We start from the raw sequence: 17,138 nt of genomic DNA, 5'->3' as shown, positions 1-17,138 counted from the left end.
GTAAACCTCAGAAACTGATTTTGCGTTGCAATTACCGAAAAAGGATCGACAATAACGCAAAATGGTTAGGCGTACCTCGTTTTTCCTGATTCCAACAACATTCAGACAGTTTTTTTAACGATACCTGTTTTATTGAATTTTTTTAGTTACAATAAGAAATTAAATTTTTCTCAGTGCACACTTACAATGGCCGTGTGTAGAGGGAAAAACTGCAAGTACTTGCACTTCGATGGATAGAAAGTCGAAACGAAAAGACTGATAACTGACGCTGTACGGCTCTCGAGACCTTTCGCAAACGTAATTTCATCGCGGGTTACCTGGAGAGAATCCAGAGGGAAAGTCCCGAGGAAAGAGGGTGGGTGCAGGTTAGGTACCTATATATTTCATTCTCGTTAAGAAAACGAATAGATTCAATTCACCTTCTTCGCATTCAAGTCCCGCAGGCATAGTCGGGGATCTGGAGAAATTAAACGGGATAGGGATTAACCAGTTCGCGTAAGGAACGAACGATCGATGCGAAAAAACGTTTGTTTTCTTTTCTTTGCGCATCACACGTGATACTAAAATTACGGTTTCCTTTTGCGACCAGAATAGATCTCAAATTTTTTTCTACAGCTGCCGACGTGGTAAATCGATAAACGGGTGACATTAATTGCGACAAATCTTCATCCGCCAGATTAAACTATTACACATTCGCTTCGAGAAATTCTTGTGCAGGCGATCGTGAGTTTCGCTCACGGAACCCTTTTTCTGGTGGAGGATTCAGATTTAATCAAATTTGAATCTAGATATTCGGGACGAGAAAAAGGACCTCGGGGTATACTTTCACCTTGACAAACTCTTGATTCGACTTCGAAACAGTTGCGACTTTCTACCCAGCCCGATTTTACCCGCCAGATATGACTAAAAAGCGCCCGGCTTGTGTGTGTAAGTAACTTGGCGAAATCGCCGTACGGGGATTTCTTCCTCGATTGGGACACATTTTGTCAGTTTTTTAATCCCAGCGTAAAAGTAAAGATAAAAATAGGTTCGCTAATGATAACAGCAGTCAGGATTGGACATCTGCCAATATACTTTCGGATTACCGATAGTCACGGACATTTGTAATAGCAGCAGGCGACAAACTCTGACTAAATAAATTTACACCAATTACGTAAACGAGCCTGAAAAATTATACGCGTAAGGGAAAATTACGCATTGTGTTTGCCGAAGATGGGGGCGAAAAAAAGAAATAACAATTTAATTACAATATGCGGCATCACCCCGAGTCGAAACCTACCTCCTAAAGTCGATTCTATTTCAATGCAATATCAGACCTTACTTTGACGCTAAAAATATCGGAAATTTCCTGATTTACCAAGCTTAGGCTCAAAGTAGGGTCTGCTTAGAACCTCCTTTAAACCTTCAATGATAGCGCAGTCCAATGAATCGATAAATTTTTGAATATTGTACTGATATTAACTTGGAGCTTCTTTCGTTAATAGGATTTTTGTATCCGTAATAATATTGAATAAATACAGTTGATATGCAATACTTGATTGCCAAATGTTATTCAAACTTATCAAAATTATGTCGAAATAGCCCTTGGACGATTCATTGTGAATACTTGAATTTCGCTGTAATAATATATCCACAGAGGAAGAGTTACAGTTCCAATGGAGAAACTGGAGATTGAACAGCGCCAAAGTACGGTATAGTACTTTTATTTTTAAGAGTTGGAGGTTTAAAGTAGGATTCCTAGGTTCAGTTTCCTTCAAAGTAGGCTTATAAGAATCGTGGTAGGGTCAAATGTGGGCCCGAAATATCGACTCGAATCCTTGAAAATAACGTATGTAGGTACCCACCTTTGTATCATCGCGTTTACTATCATCGGGCAGAAGCGCTGACCGTTTTGCCAAATGAAGAGATATTTTTAGGCCCAGATGATTGCGGAGAAAATTCTCGTAACTCCGCCGTTTTGGCGAAGTCTTGAACTTCAGCTGCCTGATGTAATTATCGTCGAGTGGACAAGGTGAAACTCAGGCTCGAATATCTCTCCTCTCGTTTCCCGGCGTCTGAAGCGTAATTCTCGATAATGTCTAATGGATTTTCTAACGGAGCTGTTATCCGTCAAGGAAAGAAATTCCATCAAGATTATAAGGGTGTCGTACATGTATATATGTATGTGTATCACGATCATTCGGGGATATCGTGGGTACGTAAACTCCGGTTAAATTCAAATATTTTATCAGCAATCTGCTTCGAAGCACGTTAAACAACGTTGGCTTTTATTTGTCGAACACACATTTTCCCCCCAGAATCGCACGCGAATCGACTCGGTAAATTCAAGAATTCTCAATTTCCTTCGGTACGAATCTTTTTCTAACATTTTCATTCGCCTTATTTTCCGCCTGCTTCGTGTCTGCGTCTCTTCGACCCACTTCGCGCATCCCGTATAGATATATCTACGATCTTAATCCAAGTGGATGGAATTCTACACGGACACTTTTATCTACGCGTTCCTTACACCTAACGCGATGCGACGATCGACGCGCGACACACTCATTCACATCGTGTTTGTCATTGCGTCGGAACAAACACATCAAATATTTGATTGATTATCCGGCACGATTTTGAAATTCTTTTTTTTTTTTTTTCCTTTTTTTTTCTCTTTCGTCTGAGCTTCACGCTCCCACGACTCTTGTAATGAATATCCTTCTCCGACTTGCCGGCGACGCCGGTTCTCCAAAGAGAGATCAAAGGCGCACATGCTCCGTTCAAAGAGACGCCAAGCTCATACGTTGCCCTTGTCATCCACCCGCAGGATGTACGGGATGTGAAAAGAAACTGAAACAAAAATTACCCGATAAAACAAACGCACGCTAAAAGAATGCTTATTTCAGGTAACCGCGCAGTATTGCGTATGAATAAAGAAATCTCCGCTGATACGAGACATTTTAAACACTGAATGTAAAAAGTAAAAACCGCATTATGTGAAAAACCTTGAATATTATACTATATCCACTATAACTCATTTTGTTCCTGAATAAAGGTATTCATTTTTGAATGAGATGATAATTAACTATTATTCATCAAGATCAGATGAACTGTATGGATTCTTTAGTAAAGGAAATAGTTAGATAATGTAATTTCTCTTGTATTGTTAACGTAACAGCATGAGTACAGTTTCACCCCAATGTTTAAAAAGTTCTTTCAACGGATACTTTCTCAACGACGTATGATTTTCGAACCTTCGTTTGGCCCAGTTTTCGGTTCGACACACTTTTGAGCTGACTGCACGTACGGATTCGTTAAAACGTCGACTCCGTATAATGCATGAATTTATTTGTAAACCTGCATTCCACAAAGTCCCCAAATCCAATATATTTCGTATTGGTTCGAGCTTTAATTACTTCCCCTAGCGTCCAAAAGCGCGAATCTCCGTTCAGGCGACAAGCACAACTAGCTGCAAAGGTCTTCGTGTTCACCCCGCCCAATTCGTCGCTACGAAATTCAGCCACCATCTGGTTGCAGGGGACCGTTTCCGACACCTGGAAGCTCGCACAATCCCTTGTAACAAAGCTCTGCAGGCACGGTTGGCATCAATAATTAATGCCTCACAGGAATAATGAAGATTATAATGGCGCGTGGTGTGATACTCGCGCCGCTAGCCTAATGCGTGTGATTATTTCAATCCACACTCAGGTTCTATTTGCTCAAAAGTAAGAAGTTGGTATCTGAAACATTTAACGAGTCCCAGAAGTTGACTTGCCCTAATTTGAGTGTCGAAAGTTGGGTCGCAAAATTGCGCAAATAGAACCAGAGTACGGATCACGGAGTATCGAGGTATCCACATCGCGTTTAACACGAAATGATAATGTCAGCATTAAAACGAATCGAGGTTTCAATGCGCGTTATAGTTGGTGCACATTTTATGGAGGACGTTGATGAGACGATTACAGCTCATAATCACGCAATAACACTCCAAGCGGGTTTTGTTATGTCCGCGCATCCAATAATTTCAAGCTCTACGTCCATTATATTCTACAGGCTCGTATCTCGTTCGATGTTCTCGTTTTATCTACGTACACGTGCGAACGTTAAAAGACATTGTGACGGGGCGATGGATAATCAAATCCAAATACAAACGAGCGTAGATGCATACTGATTGCGAATTGAGTACTTATCGCTGTGAGGGTGATTCGTTCTTTCGGTGGTCCCAGGAAAAAAGGGGAACAGATCGGTGTCTGGGTTGAAAGAAGTTCTTCCAATTACTGGGAAGATTTTCATCTGGATCATTGGCTCACGGAATCCGAAGAGAATCCCATCTTCATCCGAGCTTTACAGTTCCTTACCCTTCTTTATATTCTAAGCGGACTTTGAAATCCCCGAGGAAAGAGTTTGGGATTTTTGTCGGCAAGGCATCGCCGTCGGTATGTCAAATGGTCAGTGAAACGGTTGTCAACTGGCAGGTAATCCACTTTGAAAGCGAAATCAGGCAGCTCGAATGCCTGCCGACAAGGAGCGGAAAATTTTTTTAAACGTAACTTCGGTTTGCTTGATGAAAAAATGCGAGAGAGTGGAAAGAGATTTGAACAAAATGCGTTACGGATATGCAAACAAGCTCTGGAATGAATGAATACTTGAGAGATTCGGGCGAACCTTCAGCTTGAATATAATTATCCAGTTTACGAACTGCTGTTACGAAAGTTATTATTAATATTATGCAGCCTAACGAATTTTTAGCGCCTTAAGTTCCTTTCAAACTTTCACTCACTCACCGTATGCTCGTAGGATTCAAGAATTATTTTCTTGCGATACTCTGTTTAAACTGCGTTGCAGATTGACTGGTAAAATACATTTAGAACTGCATTAAGACAAAAAAAAAAAAAATCAATTTAATCAAGAATCCTTTAGAAAACAGTATCTAGTTTGATGTAAGAAATGAATCACACAATAATCTGGTCGACTTGAAAATCTGAGCTTTTTAGTTCAGTTTCGAAATGTCTGAATATTCTTCCACGTTAATGAGACACTGTTTGAATGAAATTCAACCCGATTATTAATTTTCGTGTCTGTTTCCAAGGCGTTCTATGTTTCGTTTTCATCTAACTTTAAACAACATTAAACGCGAAACATGCGATCGTGATGTTCGAAATTGTAACAAAGAGCCTCGCATTTTTCACCCCGGTAATGAGCATCTCCCAAAACAAGGTATTACACACAATGGTTACAGAGAGCCCAGGCAGTGTTCACTTTCACGGAATACTACTTCGCCCCCGAAGAGAATTGTTCTAACGACGGTCTCCCGGCACAAAAACGAGAAATGACAATGGACAATGGATCCCGCGCGCTACAGACTTAATCCTTCATCCCTTGGAGTAGATGAGTGTCGGAGCTGCGATACTAGATAACCTTTGACACAAAGATGACGATTTGTATGCGAGCGTTACAACAGTCGATTCTGGAAATTGCGCACCAACGACAAAAGTCTAATGCTGACAGCAAGTCTCGCTTTTACTTCGGCAAAACGACGATGAGCTGGCTCGTGAGCCGCTGCCCATCAAAGAGCGCTTTCACCTGGAATATGCATCTCGGAGAATGCGAGACTCTTGAAGCAAGTTACACCGTATCGGCGGATAGTCCTTTGCTTATCGCCTTTCCGCTTGGAAATATCCGGACTCTTTCGACCAGGGTCTGTGTGTGTCAGGCGAATCTGATATCCGCGATCTCCGGACGCGAGATAAGTCAGGAAATTAGAACCGTATTTTGGAATGGAAATAAACCTCTGTCATACCCAGAATCAGCTCGGTAGCTTCGTACCGTCGAATGAATTCACAATTCCAATATAATCCCCCGCCCGTACCATTTCCGTTTTCAGCTTCCGCACAAAGAGAATTTTTGACCCGGCAGTGGTTCGAACGAAAGAGTGAGGAGAGTCAAATTGAATTTTCTAACATGTGCCCCTCTTCTTTTTGTGAAAGGGTATAATGGCCGGACGATGGAATTGATATGCTTTCAGGATCTTCTTTTCTGACAGAAATCATTGCCTAACGCGTCGCAGCTCCGTACGTTTTGTAAACTAATTTCCGATGATTCCTGGAGAACATTATTTTTGCATGGGGTGGGATTAAAGGGCATAAATAGGAAAACATCTGGTATGCGATACTGAAACCGTACACTGAGGATATCATATAGTTAAATGGTGTGCTTTATTTGTATATTATGAATCCACTCTTGAAATAAATGAACTTACGACTAAAATGGTGAGCGCTATAAATTAATGAGGTGATTAAATGAATCAGAATCTCAAACAATAAATACATGATAAATAACAGCGTAGCTGGATGAAAACCAACAGAAGTAGAGTCCAAATTCTTCCTTTCGATTTCAAACTTATCGCCTTCCACGGTGTCGAAAATTTCGTAACTGCCTCTTGACCTTACGGTGATAACGTATATATATTATCTAAATCTGGAACATCATTGCAAACGATTTATACACTCGTATTCCTCGATCACTTTTTGAGCCTCTTAAGTGGCGAGATTTTGAAACCACCTTAATAACGACGCACAGTGTCGACCCTCGTTACTCGTTCAAATCACCTTCCACCACGCACATGTAGCTTCGACCCAATTTCTTGCAGGCAGTGCCTGGTTCGCATCGCGCCTCGGATGAGTCCTGATGTTGATCGAAAGGGGGACACGTTTCTCCAAGCTCTTAATAGGCACGAACAAAGAAAGTAGCAAATCAGTGTTTCAAGTACGAGCAGCATACTGGATTCACTTTTCTTGGCTCGATTTTTTCTTTTGTTTTTTTCCTTTTTTTTTTTTTGTTGTTACGAGGGCAGAGGGGGGATAAAATCACCGTGGTTTTATCTAGGTTTTAACCATGGCCGTGTTTTCGAAGTCAATTCGTCGCTCATATCGACGAACATGTCAGTCAGTTAGTTGGGTCAAGTCTCGAATGGATGAATCACTCAATTCCACACGTTCTCACGAGACACTGAGGCAATTTTGCTCACCTGAGTACGGAGAGCAGATAGACGGGTGCAATAACAGGAGGAAGAACGCAGCTGCGACGAATATAAATTTCACAAGACTCCTGCAACAAAATTTTGTTACATTAAAGGGTAGGTATACAATGGGGTTGCGATCTTTGCTTCGAGGTCGTTATCAAGTTTATGCGGAATTTTGATAGCTCATAAATTTCGTCGATGAAAATTCTTTCATCAGATTGCATTCGCATCATACTGACATTGAACTGAGCTTAACGGTGCTTCGTGGTTTTCGAAAAAAAATTACCCAAGATGAGGAATGGAGCAATACCATATTTTAGACGATACGCGAAGTATATACCTTACCCCATTTCAAAGACGACGACAAGAATTTATATTCAGGTAAATTTATATCCAGTCGACGGTGTTACACTGGATGTCGCTTAGAATAGTGTCGACTTATATACGCCGAGTTATTTTACTCGCAACAAAGGTGAACATCTGCAGGTTGACACGATTTAGTTTATAAATATGCAATCCAGAGTCTATATTGACTCAGATGTTTGTCGGGTCCGAAAGCACCTATTTTTTCTATTTTTTCGATCATCATTAGGTTCTGCGAGCTGGTTACAATTGAACAAATGACAAGAATTAGTGTCATCACGCCTGAATGGTTTCACGAGTAACGTTTACGCCTAGAAAGCAAATTACAAAATGCTCTTGGAATTCTCAGCCATTCTATTTACCCACAAAAACCAGATAACGTTTGGCAATTGAATTGTTTCACTTCTTTTCCTCCTCTGCATCATAATAGCCTCGAACACCCCGCAATATTTCTGACGTCTTTCTTGTTTTCCACCCAATTTCCAGCGTCAATTACGCCGGCTATAAAGTCAATCGCCGAGGAATTTGATTTGTCTCATATCCGCGTTGCACGTCTCCGCATGGTCACCATGGTAACTGGCTCGAGAATAGCCGGTATTTTTCATCGGTATGTGCGGACCCGGCGCCTTTTACAGTGATTACTCGCCCCGCATGCTCGACCCTCTTTTATCTCTTCTTCTCTGTTCCCCGATCAAAATTCGCGTGACTGCACGATCTCAGAATACAGGCAGCAAATGTTCGGCGATCCTTGACCGTTCCCCGGATGTGCGACAACCCACATGGCCGGGTCTCGAGCAAGACGTCTTCTGCAGAAAGGATCGCTTTCACTCTGTCAGTAGGGAGTTTTCGGGCAACGAACGTTTGAAGAATAATAGGGTTGCCTGACAGCCCGGATAATCCCGTATTGCGTGGTATCTTCGAAACAAGATCGGTAACCATATCGCACCGATCCATCGTTACCTCGGATCTTGGTAGCTATATTTTAACGCATGCATTGCGACATTTTCACCTCGCTTCTTCTCATTGAAGTCACCTAAATATTATATCTCTATATAATATTTATTCTAACCAATTTTCAATCAGCCGGAAAGCTTTACCGACAAACGAAGAACCCTTTTATCCGGTAACAGCTGCCTCGAATCCGATTTTGCCCAGCTGTAAAGTCGGCCCTCTTTACGATCTTCTCCTATAGGTATAGTTGCAGGAACAGCAGCTCTGAAAGATAGTTCATATCCTAGTTTGATGGGGCATAGAAAATTTTCCTGCGCAGTGTGTCGTAAATCCGGCCGATTTTCAATTCGGGATTCATTCTCCCGCGGTTTTTATACCGACTCGTGAATTCGGCACCGAATGTTAATAATTTTATATCCGTGGCTAAACGTCGAGTAATAAGTGCGAATCGACTCGCTTTACCGTCTCGATTTACGCTAATCCTCAAGTGTACCAAAAAACGTCTACATTCGATCGAAAACTAAGGCAACAGAGTTACCACGAAAAGTGAATTTCCTGAAATCCGAGAACCTCACGAATGTGGATGGCACTTTACCCGGGGGGGGGGGGGGGGGGGGGGGTGGAAGAAACTTTGATAATTTGTTTCATAACAGGAAATAAAGTGAATTGAAGCATCACGTGAAAGTTATAATATATTTGTCTTGAGAAAGTTGACTTCGTCTCGGCTTCATCCGCCCTCTCTCCGCTATCCATCATATTATCGATCGAAATGCATATCCTTGTAATTTTTATCCCATAGAGAAGAGACAAACATTCACAGACTGGTCCATGCTCTCAAGTACCAAAGATAGCGAGGATCTGCTTTCTCGTTCCGATCATGATCTCGAATATGAAAAAATAGCATGAGAATACTTTTACACTTCGTTCTGATCATGATCTCATGCGTGACATATACTGAATATACGCGATAACAGAAACCGATGTTAAAAAAAAAATTGCCAGTGTCTTCCACGACAAGTCGCAATCTCTTCCGCGTCTTTCACTCCATGCAATTTCCCCGCGACGTGAAAATCTACTCTCTTCTGTTTGAATTCACGATTTAATGGAAGGAGGTATCTAGATGATGTGCCTTCCCTTCATTTCGAGAATACGGGTCAGTTGAGAGATTTGTTTGCAGCCAGTATTGCGCGAGTTGTTATCGGAATCGCGTAGAACGAATACTGGTTTCAGCACCGGAACTCTTTTCCGCACGCTCAAAGTTTGATAATAGGAAAAGTGCAGGGTGAAAAATACAAATTGGACGAAATTGTCTCTCGGTAAACAAAGCGCACAGGGAGTTGTAAGTTCTCAAAGGCAACGAGTTTCCAACGATCAAAGAAACGGTTCATCTGCAAGATCTTCGGATATTTGATCTGCGAATTATTTGATTTCACGCCTTTACGAGGCATCTCATTTCCCAATATTTGTACGTATAGTCTCATTTTTGACACTCACGCGTGCCGAACCATAGCTATTAATGAGAATTAGAATTCCTGATTGAAACTCGGAAATTACGTGAAAAGGAATTAAGAATTACTCCAAATATTATATCAAGAATAAGAAAATCTTCTGATTTTCAGCACAAATTTCATCCCGTGATGAAGGAATTGGTTTATTGTGAAAAAAAAAACAAAACTTGTAGTTAACTTTGTTTCGCGTATCTTGAATAAATTGAAATTGTACCGGGAAGCCATGGTATGACGTCCATTTCGATTAAGCTTTTATTTAATTGGGAGGTCTGGTGAATCGAAGCCTTTGAATTCGTTTAATTCGATCAAATTCTTTTGCAAAGGTTCCATTCTGGAATCGATTCTGCTTTATAGCGAGTAGCGTGTACTTGTTTTATTTTTCTTTTTTTCTTTTTTTTTTTTCCATCACAGACAAAAGCTCATACCGCGCATTACAAATTTTTATTTCACGAATAACACGCCAAAAAGCGCAGGCAATTTACTACGACGCAAGAGATTTATGTTCGCGTTAACGTACGAAGTGACGTGAGAACTGAAATTGAACCAAGAAGGAAAGAAAATTTTTAAAACATGCGAATTTACAGTCGACTGAACCGCACGCTTCGCTTCGTTCATCTTCGCCTAAACGCTGCCGAAGTACGGGCTTCGAAATAATTTCGAATTGTTTATCGCTGAAAAACATCGCGACGCGAAGTGCGCCGAGCACCGATGCCAAATTTTTTCAAGACTCGATATAAATCTCTTTACTCGAACGAAACTCTGTTTTCGTCTTTGGGCCATTTTTTTTTTTTTCCACAGCGTTCGAGCTTTTCATTCTCGTTTTGCACTTACTTGCTCTCTTTTTCACAGCGATTTCTCCCTTGTCAGGCGACTCGCGAACCTGCGAGTCGACTTTTTATCGCCGCCCACGCACCCAGTCGCGATGTGTGCGCTTGTGTGTGCGTCGGATGTATTTTCGTTCTAAAACGACACAACGCTCCGGCAGCGAGGACCTAAGAGGATGCGGTAATACATTTTTAACGAGTTTCCCTGCTGGAAATAATGCCTCGAGTGTACCGTAAAGGACGGCTTGACAGAATCGTGTGAAGGCCAATAAAAACATTCTGATAACTGTAACCGCGGGTCGCTGCGATACCGAGAGGCTAATCCACCCCGGTTTCTCGGTCCCTGAATATCGCCGTCTATTTTCAACGCTGTCTGAAAAATCTGTCAATTTTTGCGAAACAAGATGAAATAAATTCATCAACACGCAATTCGAAGCCATTCGACGCTTCTGCAGCCGTCACGCGATGCTTGGAGGGGAAAAAAGCAGGAGGATTTTCTCGGCTCGATGTCTTTTACTACTTTTATTGCACCGGTTGCGGGAATACCCATCGCCAACAAGGACTTCATCCATTAGAGGTAACAAATTGACGTTCATCGAGATTGGATGGGTCGAACGACTACACCTGGATAGACGCTGACCTTTTCCCATCGAGTCTCGGTAATAACTTGATCAAACCGCGTCCATCCATTTTCAGATCACAGCAGGCCGTCCCAACATCTATAGATATACGCGATTCGTATTATTATTTCGCCTTAATTTTCAAAAAAAAAAAAAAAGAGGAGCTCGTCCAGGTTTTTCAGATTCTTTCGGTGCATCAGCAGCCAGAGAAACCCGCAAAACGAGTCTGTATTCGAGGTGAGAGAAAGAATTATTGTATTCAACATATCCCTCGCACATGACCGTATAAGGCGAGACCCCGAAGCACTTTTGCAATTTCTTATATTTTCCTCCCCGATATACCAAGGAATAAAAAGATATCCCGTGGACGCCGCAACATCGCTGAATTTAAAATTGGAATTTAACCTATATACAGTGAAAACAAAAAACGAAAAAGTTCAGAGGCAACGTGGAACGGAGGGGAGGAGAAAAGGGCGCGAAGAAAATGAAAATGCGTTGTGTAAAAAATCGATGCAAGGTTGGGTTGGGACGATGAAATTTGTTTCTTTCTTTTTTCTTTTGTTTACCTTTCTTATCTCTTATTCTCTTCCAATTCGATTCGTCGATCGTCGATAACGCAAAATTATTCCTGACGAACTTCGTCGAAGCCGGATTATCGCGTCCGTGGAAAACGGGGCGTAAAGCTGAAGTTTCTATCGTGCGAATTGAAATTCAAATGTTACTTCGGCCGCCGATCGACGCCGCTTGCTGAACGCTTTCGAATTGCCGGTCTCGCGGGATTCGCGAGTTACGCTGAAGCTGATTGCGGATCCGGGCAACTGCTTCCGCTATTTTGTACCCCCGAGGTTTACGGATTAGTCGCCTTGGGGTGCTCCTAGTTTTATTTCACCTGATTTCCCGCCCCGGTCACATCCCGCACCAATATCGCTTTAATTTCCCTCTCGTACTTCGCTCGAGCAAACAGTCGATCGGCTTCTTACTTCACGAGCAGCTCAGTTTTCCCAACTCATCTGCTCGTGTGTTAATGGATATTTTTCCTGCCGTTGGTGGTTGGATGGGTGGTTCTAACCGCTACTCGACGCTTTTTCTCCGTATCCAGAGTCCCTTTGTTTAACCAAACACTTTGCGTCGGACAATGGAAAATCTTTACGCCGAAATTCAGACGTCTTCTGTATACCTGTGTATGCGTTAGCCTGAAGATGTTCGATCCTCCGAATAATGGGAAGGCCCATTTCTCGCTCTGTGCAGTTTTTCTTTTCTTTTTTTTTTTTTTCTTCCTTTCGCATTCTTTTTTCAAATCCCTATGTACTACACTGTTTTAAACAAGGACAATATTATAGAGATACCATTTATTTTTGCACCGAAACAAGGTTCGAACACCGTAATTTTTCCCGTTCAAAAAAAAAAAAAAAAAAAAAATTTAGATCAAGTCTGCAGCAAATAAGCATGCTGATTTCAAATTGTTAGCAGAATTTTAGAGAATAATCGTGAGAACAAAGTTGAAATCATACAGTCGAGTAGGCAATTAAATTGATGGAAAAAAAACGAGCGAAATAAATATTATCTTTTTCTGCGACAATCTGCTATGAATTTTTATCTTCCGATTCAAACAAAGCTTTCTGCGAAATTCTGCGGAAATGCCTGTGAAACTTCACAGGTAAGTTTTGCATTTCATGATGGCGAAATACACGCGATGAAGAACTCGAGTTGCTTCGGTTGAATTCGAATAACAGATTCACAATGAAACATATTCTCCCGTTGCATCGTATTATATGTATTCGTTATGCAACGTGACCGAAGTCTCGAGTTATTATTATTGTTATACTCGTCTTCCACAGAAGCTTGTAATCATGGCTGGATTTCTCTCGGTGAATTATTTTTACTCAAGTGGATAAAATGCTAATACAAAATCTCAACTAACAATTAGCCCGGATCTTGAGCACGGCTGGTATTCAAATTAGTCAGGTTGATGTATATTATTCATCATTCAAGATAAATGTGTTTTTTTTTTTTTTTTTTGGCAGTTCCTTTCGCTGAGCTGCTTATGCAGTTCACTCATTGTTGCATAAACTGAACTGCGACCTTAACGGCGCCTGAAATACGTTGGAAAATGTGTTCAAAAAATCCTTGAGAGAATCGAAAAATAAGACTAATCAATAACAATTTCCTGTAAATCCAGATAGAGTTTCTTTTGTTCATTGCTCCATTTCGTGTCAGTAGTTGAATGCATTTTTCAGTCAACAGATTTCAACTCAACTTTATACTGAGTACGATGCTTTTATAAATTTGGGTTCACCAATCTCAGGGAAAACGGACCCCCCTGTTGTCTTACCGAAATAATATCATAAACAAATGTCGTTACGAGGACGGGTAAAACGGTCTGCAATTGTACGGAAGAAACAACCAGAGGTCTAATTATTTTCGTGATTCTAGTCATCCGCGTCACTCCCCTTCAAAATAAACGAGTTCTCTCTGAACTGCTTGAGTGGAGCTTGACGAATAAAACGTAGGAAAGAGAAATTTAATTCGTCCTTTCAATTTTTGTTCAACGGCCTCCGTTTCCGTGTTGCTAATAATTTTTTTTTTTTTGAAATTGTTTATTAAGAGTGCAAGGGGAATATTTTCTTGGATTTTGTATTGAATATTGTCATAATAACAGGCGTTTAATTCATATCAGAAAACGAGGCTAAATCTGTCAAAACCAATTAAAACTTGACATGAAAGAAACTAGATTGGTTGTAGATAGATGTATCGAGGGCTGTGGTGAAAAATCTAAAAGTCTCAAATGTTCCTAATTCTATCAAGAACCAGTGTAACTTCATCAAGATACTATTTTAAGTATTCATATATCAGTTTTAGAACATGTTGTTTGGCTATTATAGAAGTGAGCACAAAAATAGATAAAATATATTTCTAAACCATTAAAATTTAAACTAAATTCAGTAAATAAATTTTCAGTGAACTCGTTTGCAACTTACAATTGAGAATTTAAACAAGCCAAGCGGTGAAACGATGTTTCCATTGAGATGAATCTCGTTTAATTCTACGTGGAACTTTTCTTGAACAACTAATAATTATTTCACAATATAATACTTTTCTTGATATTTGCGACACAATTCTGACAAATTGAATGGCATCGATGAGTAAGTTTGAATCTGGTATGAATCAAATGAGAGATGAGATAAGCGGATGTTCCGCCTTTTCGCTTTGACTTATAGTTTGTCAATGTCGCAGGTGGTATTTGGGATAGTTGAGATGCATCCATTACCATTTGGAGTATCGTTAGCAACAAATCTCATTACGGAATTAGCCAATGAACTCAACGAAGAGTGATAATGATTTAACGTGGAAGAGGGGGAAAAGCATATTTCAGGGAGGATCATCGTAACGAAACCATCTAGATTCCTCGATGCCATTGACTATTTGGAGAGATGGATATATATTGGACAAGATGGGCGTTTAATCCTCAACCCTTTGACTGCCATACCTTCAAGATTTGTTGTAATTAAATGTTTACGCGTCTCAAAAACTGTGGGGAATTTCTCAAGACCTAGGAAAAATGATCAATGAACGTATATTCAAGCTTATGTGACAAATATTCATAAATTGATCCTTTAGGTTCAGATTATATTAGTTCGGGAAGAATCGTTCACTTCTTATAGGACAATTTTCCTTTTCTTTGATTTCGTAAGACGGGTGTCTAACAAAGGAAACACGCGTAATTTTATACAGTAATTACGATTGATTTGCATTCTTTCGTTGTAATTGAAAGCTGGAATAAAGTTTTATTTTCTCTTGTTTGTACAATTGTAAAGGATCGACCGACTCCGTAATCTTGCGGAATTAAGAAGACCTGGCAAGGACGAGGAAGGCAAAGCCACAATCTTCAGTTAGGAGGGGATTTATAATGAGAAATTCAGAAAATTTGTGTATGTTTCCGTATCAGGTCTCCAGCATGAAATCTCAAGTCCTTCGGACTAAAAAAATCCCAGGGGAATTGAGTCCCACGGAAAGTATTTACCTTTGAGAAGATTAATTTGATCGTGCTAGGATCGATTTCCGAACGCGTTTGAAAATGTATCCCCAAGTGAAAACCTTCGAACCTCTTTTCGTCGATTTCATTGGCGAGGAAAAAAAATTCAACCGCGGATTTAACAAAAGTCCAATTTATATCCATAATTGTATATTTATGGGGTTCACGCCGCACTGTAATTTGACTTTATTTTTTCTAGACAATTCCTACTTACGTTGGGCATTAACTGTAATTTTCTGCACCCTGCCAACTTTTCCGATTCGTTTTACCGTGGCTTAGTCTCACCCTTGAGATTTATCCCCCCTCTCGCTCTTTACGATTGGAACTTATAGCTGGATCCATTTCAATCTGCACCTAAGACTAGGATATAATTTGCGATTTCCTCGAGTACGGATAATCTTATTTTTTTTTTTTTTTTTTCCAGGAATCTCCATTAAATTGGCATTTCTGTAACAGTCGTATTAAGAATACCATTAAAACTTATCTCTCCATTTTTTTTTTTTTTTTTTGTTTTCCAATTCTATAACACAATATCGCAAGTTAAAGACGCTAACAAATCAAAAATTAAAAAAAAACAAAAACACGACTACAGGTAGTTGTCTATTCGTTTAAACTTACCGCAATGCCTTCTGAAAAATCCATTTCCTTTCGATTTATAAATCCTCTCTTCGAAGCTGATCGGTTCCTCATTTACGATCATAGAAAGTAAATTAAAGCAATCGTGTTAATTGCCGCAGCTGCTCGGTTATTTCCCTCCCCTGCAGCCTTTTTTGCTTCTCGATTGAAAACGAACTCGAGAATTCGAGGAACAAGTTTAAAAGTCGTTAATGAAATTCTGAGATATATCCTTACAGAATATGATACCACCAGCTTGAGTAATCCGATGGAAAGGTTTGGGATGGTCGTTCTTATGTCGAGAGTTCATACCGAACGAACAAAGTCGAGACGGAACTTATTACTTACTAGCTCAATTTTCCCATCACGGGGAAAAGGCCACGCCAATTTAATCCAGATCGATCACTACCGATAGTTGCAGCAGATAATTGGCAGACTTGAGCCGAAGCTCGTGATCCGGTTTCGGAGCAAATCAAGGGAATAATGCATAACTCATAATGAGTTTTCTATCCACTTCTAGCTTGTTTCTCAGTTTTCGCTGCGAAATGAACCGGCGCGAAGAAGAGAAATGTAAAAAAAAATTGTGCGAATCAATATCCCTCGAAGATAAACTTTTTCCCCTTACTAATCGTTTCTCTTCAATATCAAAAAAGATCAAACTGACCTTTGCAATCACGAGTCTCGTGAACGCGATTCATTCAGCCGCTTTGAGGTACGCTGCCTCTTTAATAAAAAAAGAAACTGGAAATTGTTGTTAGCGTGGAGGACCAACAATTCGATATAACGGTATTACAACCAGATCATTATGAAGTTCCTATAAGCGTTGGGGCTACGAACGTCTCTTTGTGCGCGCAATTTGCATTTTAATAACGTTTTTCTGACCTCGTCCTCATTCGCGTTAAAGCGGTGACGCTTGCAGAAATAGCATCGCGGATGTATATCGGTGGGCTTTCATGGTTATTAGGCCTTAATATTGTTTCCGCTGTTCGAGATATCCATCGGGTATTATTCCGTTGCAAGCTGAGTTATCTCGATGCAGGTTTGAGAAGCAAAGCTTATGTCATGCGACAAATAAGTATAAATCACTGACAGAGATAAGGATTTTATTTGCACATCACGGACCATGGCCAATGTCCAGAGATTCATAATTTCTTGAAGTTTTTTACCCGGCAGTTATTGATCGATACCTTCCTTCTTTCTATGAGAACCAAAATCACGTCACACTTC

General features: G+C 40.4%; 1 protein-coding gene and 1 long non-coding RNA gene across 6 annotated transcripts in view; one reads left to right on the top strand and one right to left on the bottom strand.

The window, feature by feature from the left end:
- GABA-B-R3 (gamma-aminobutyric acid type B receptor subunit 3) overlaps positions 1–17,138 on the top strand; it is a 103,204-nt gene that overhangs the window by 14,465 nt on the left and 71,601 nt on the right. The gene's annotated exons all lie outside the window — the stretch shown is intronic.
- LOC124214049 (uncharacterized) lies at positions 6,193–7,403 on the bottom strand. Its single transcript, XR_006882057.2, has 4 exons — positions 7,343–7,403; positions 7,004–7,083; positions 6,538–6,698; positions 6,193–6,453 (listed from the first exon to the last, which is right to left on the bottom strand). It is a non-coding gene; the product is annotated as an uncharacterized lncRNA (long non-coding RNA).

This window comes from Neodiprion pinetum, chromosome 3, assembly GCF_021155775.2.
Source record: "Neodiprion pinetum isolate iyNeoPine1 chromosome 3, iyNeoPine1.2, whole genome shotgun sequence".
In the NCBI taxonomy this organism is placed as follows: Eukaryota; Metazoa; Arthropoda; class Insecta; order Hymenoptera; family Diprionidae; genus Neodiprion; species Neodiprion pinetum.
This window is presented reverse-complemented; position numbering and strand designations above follow the sequence as displayed.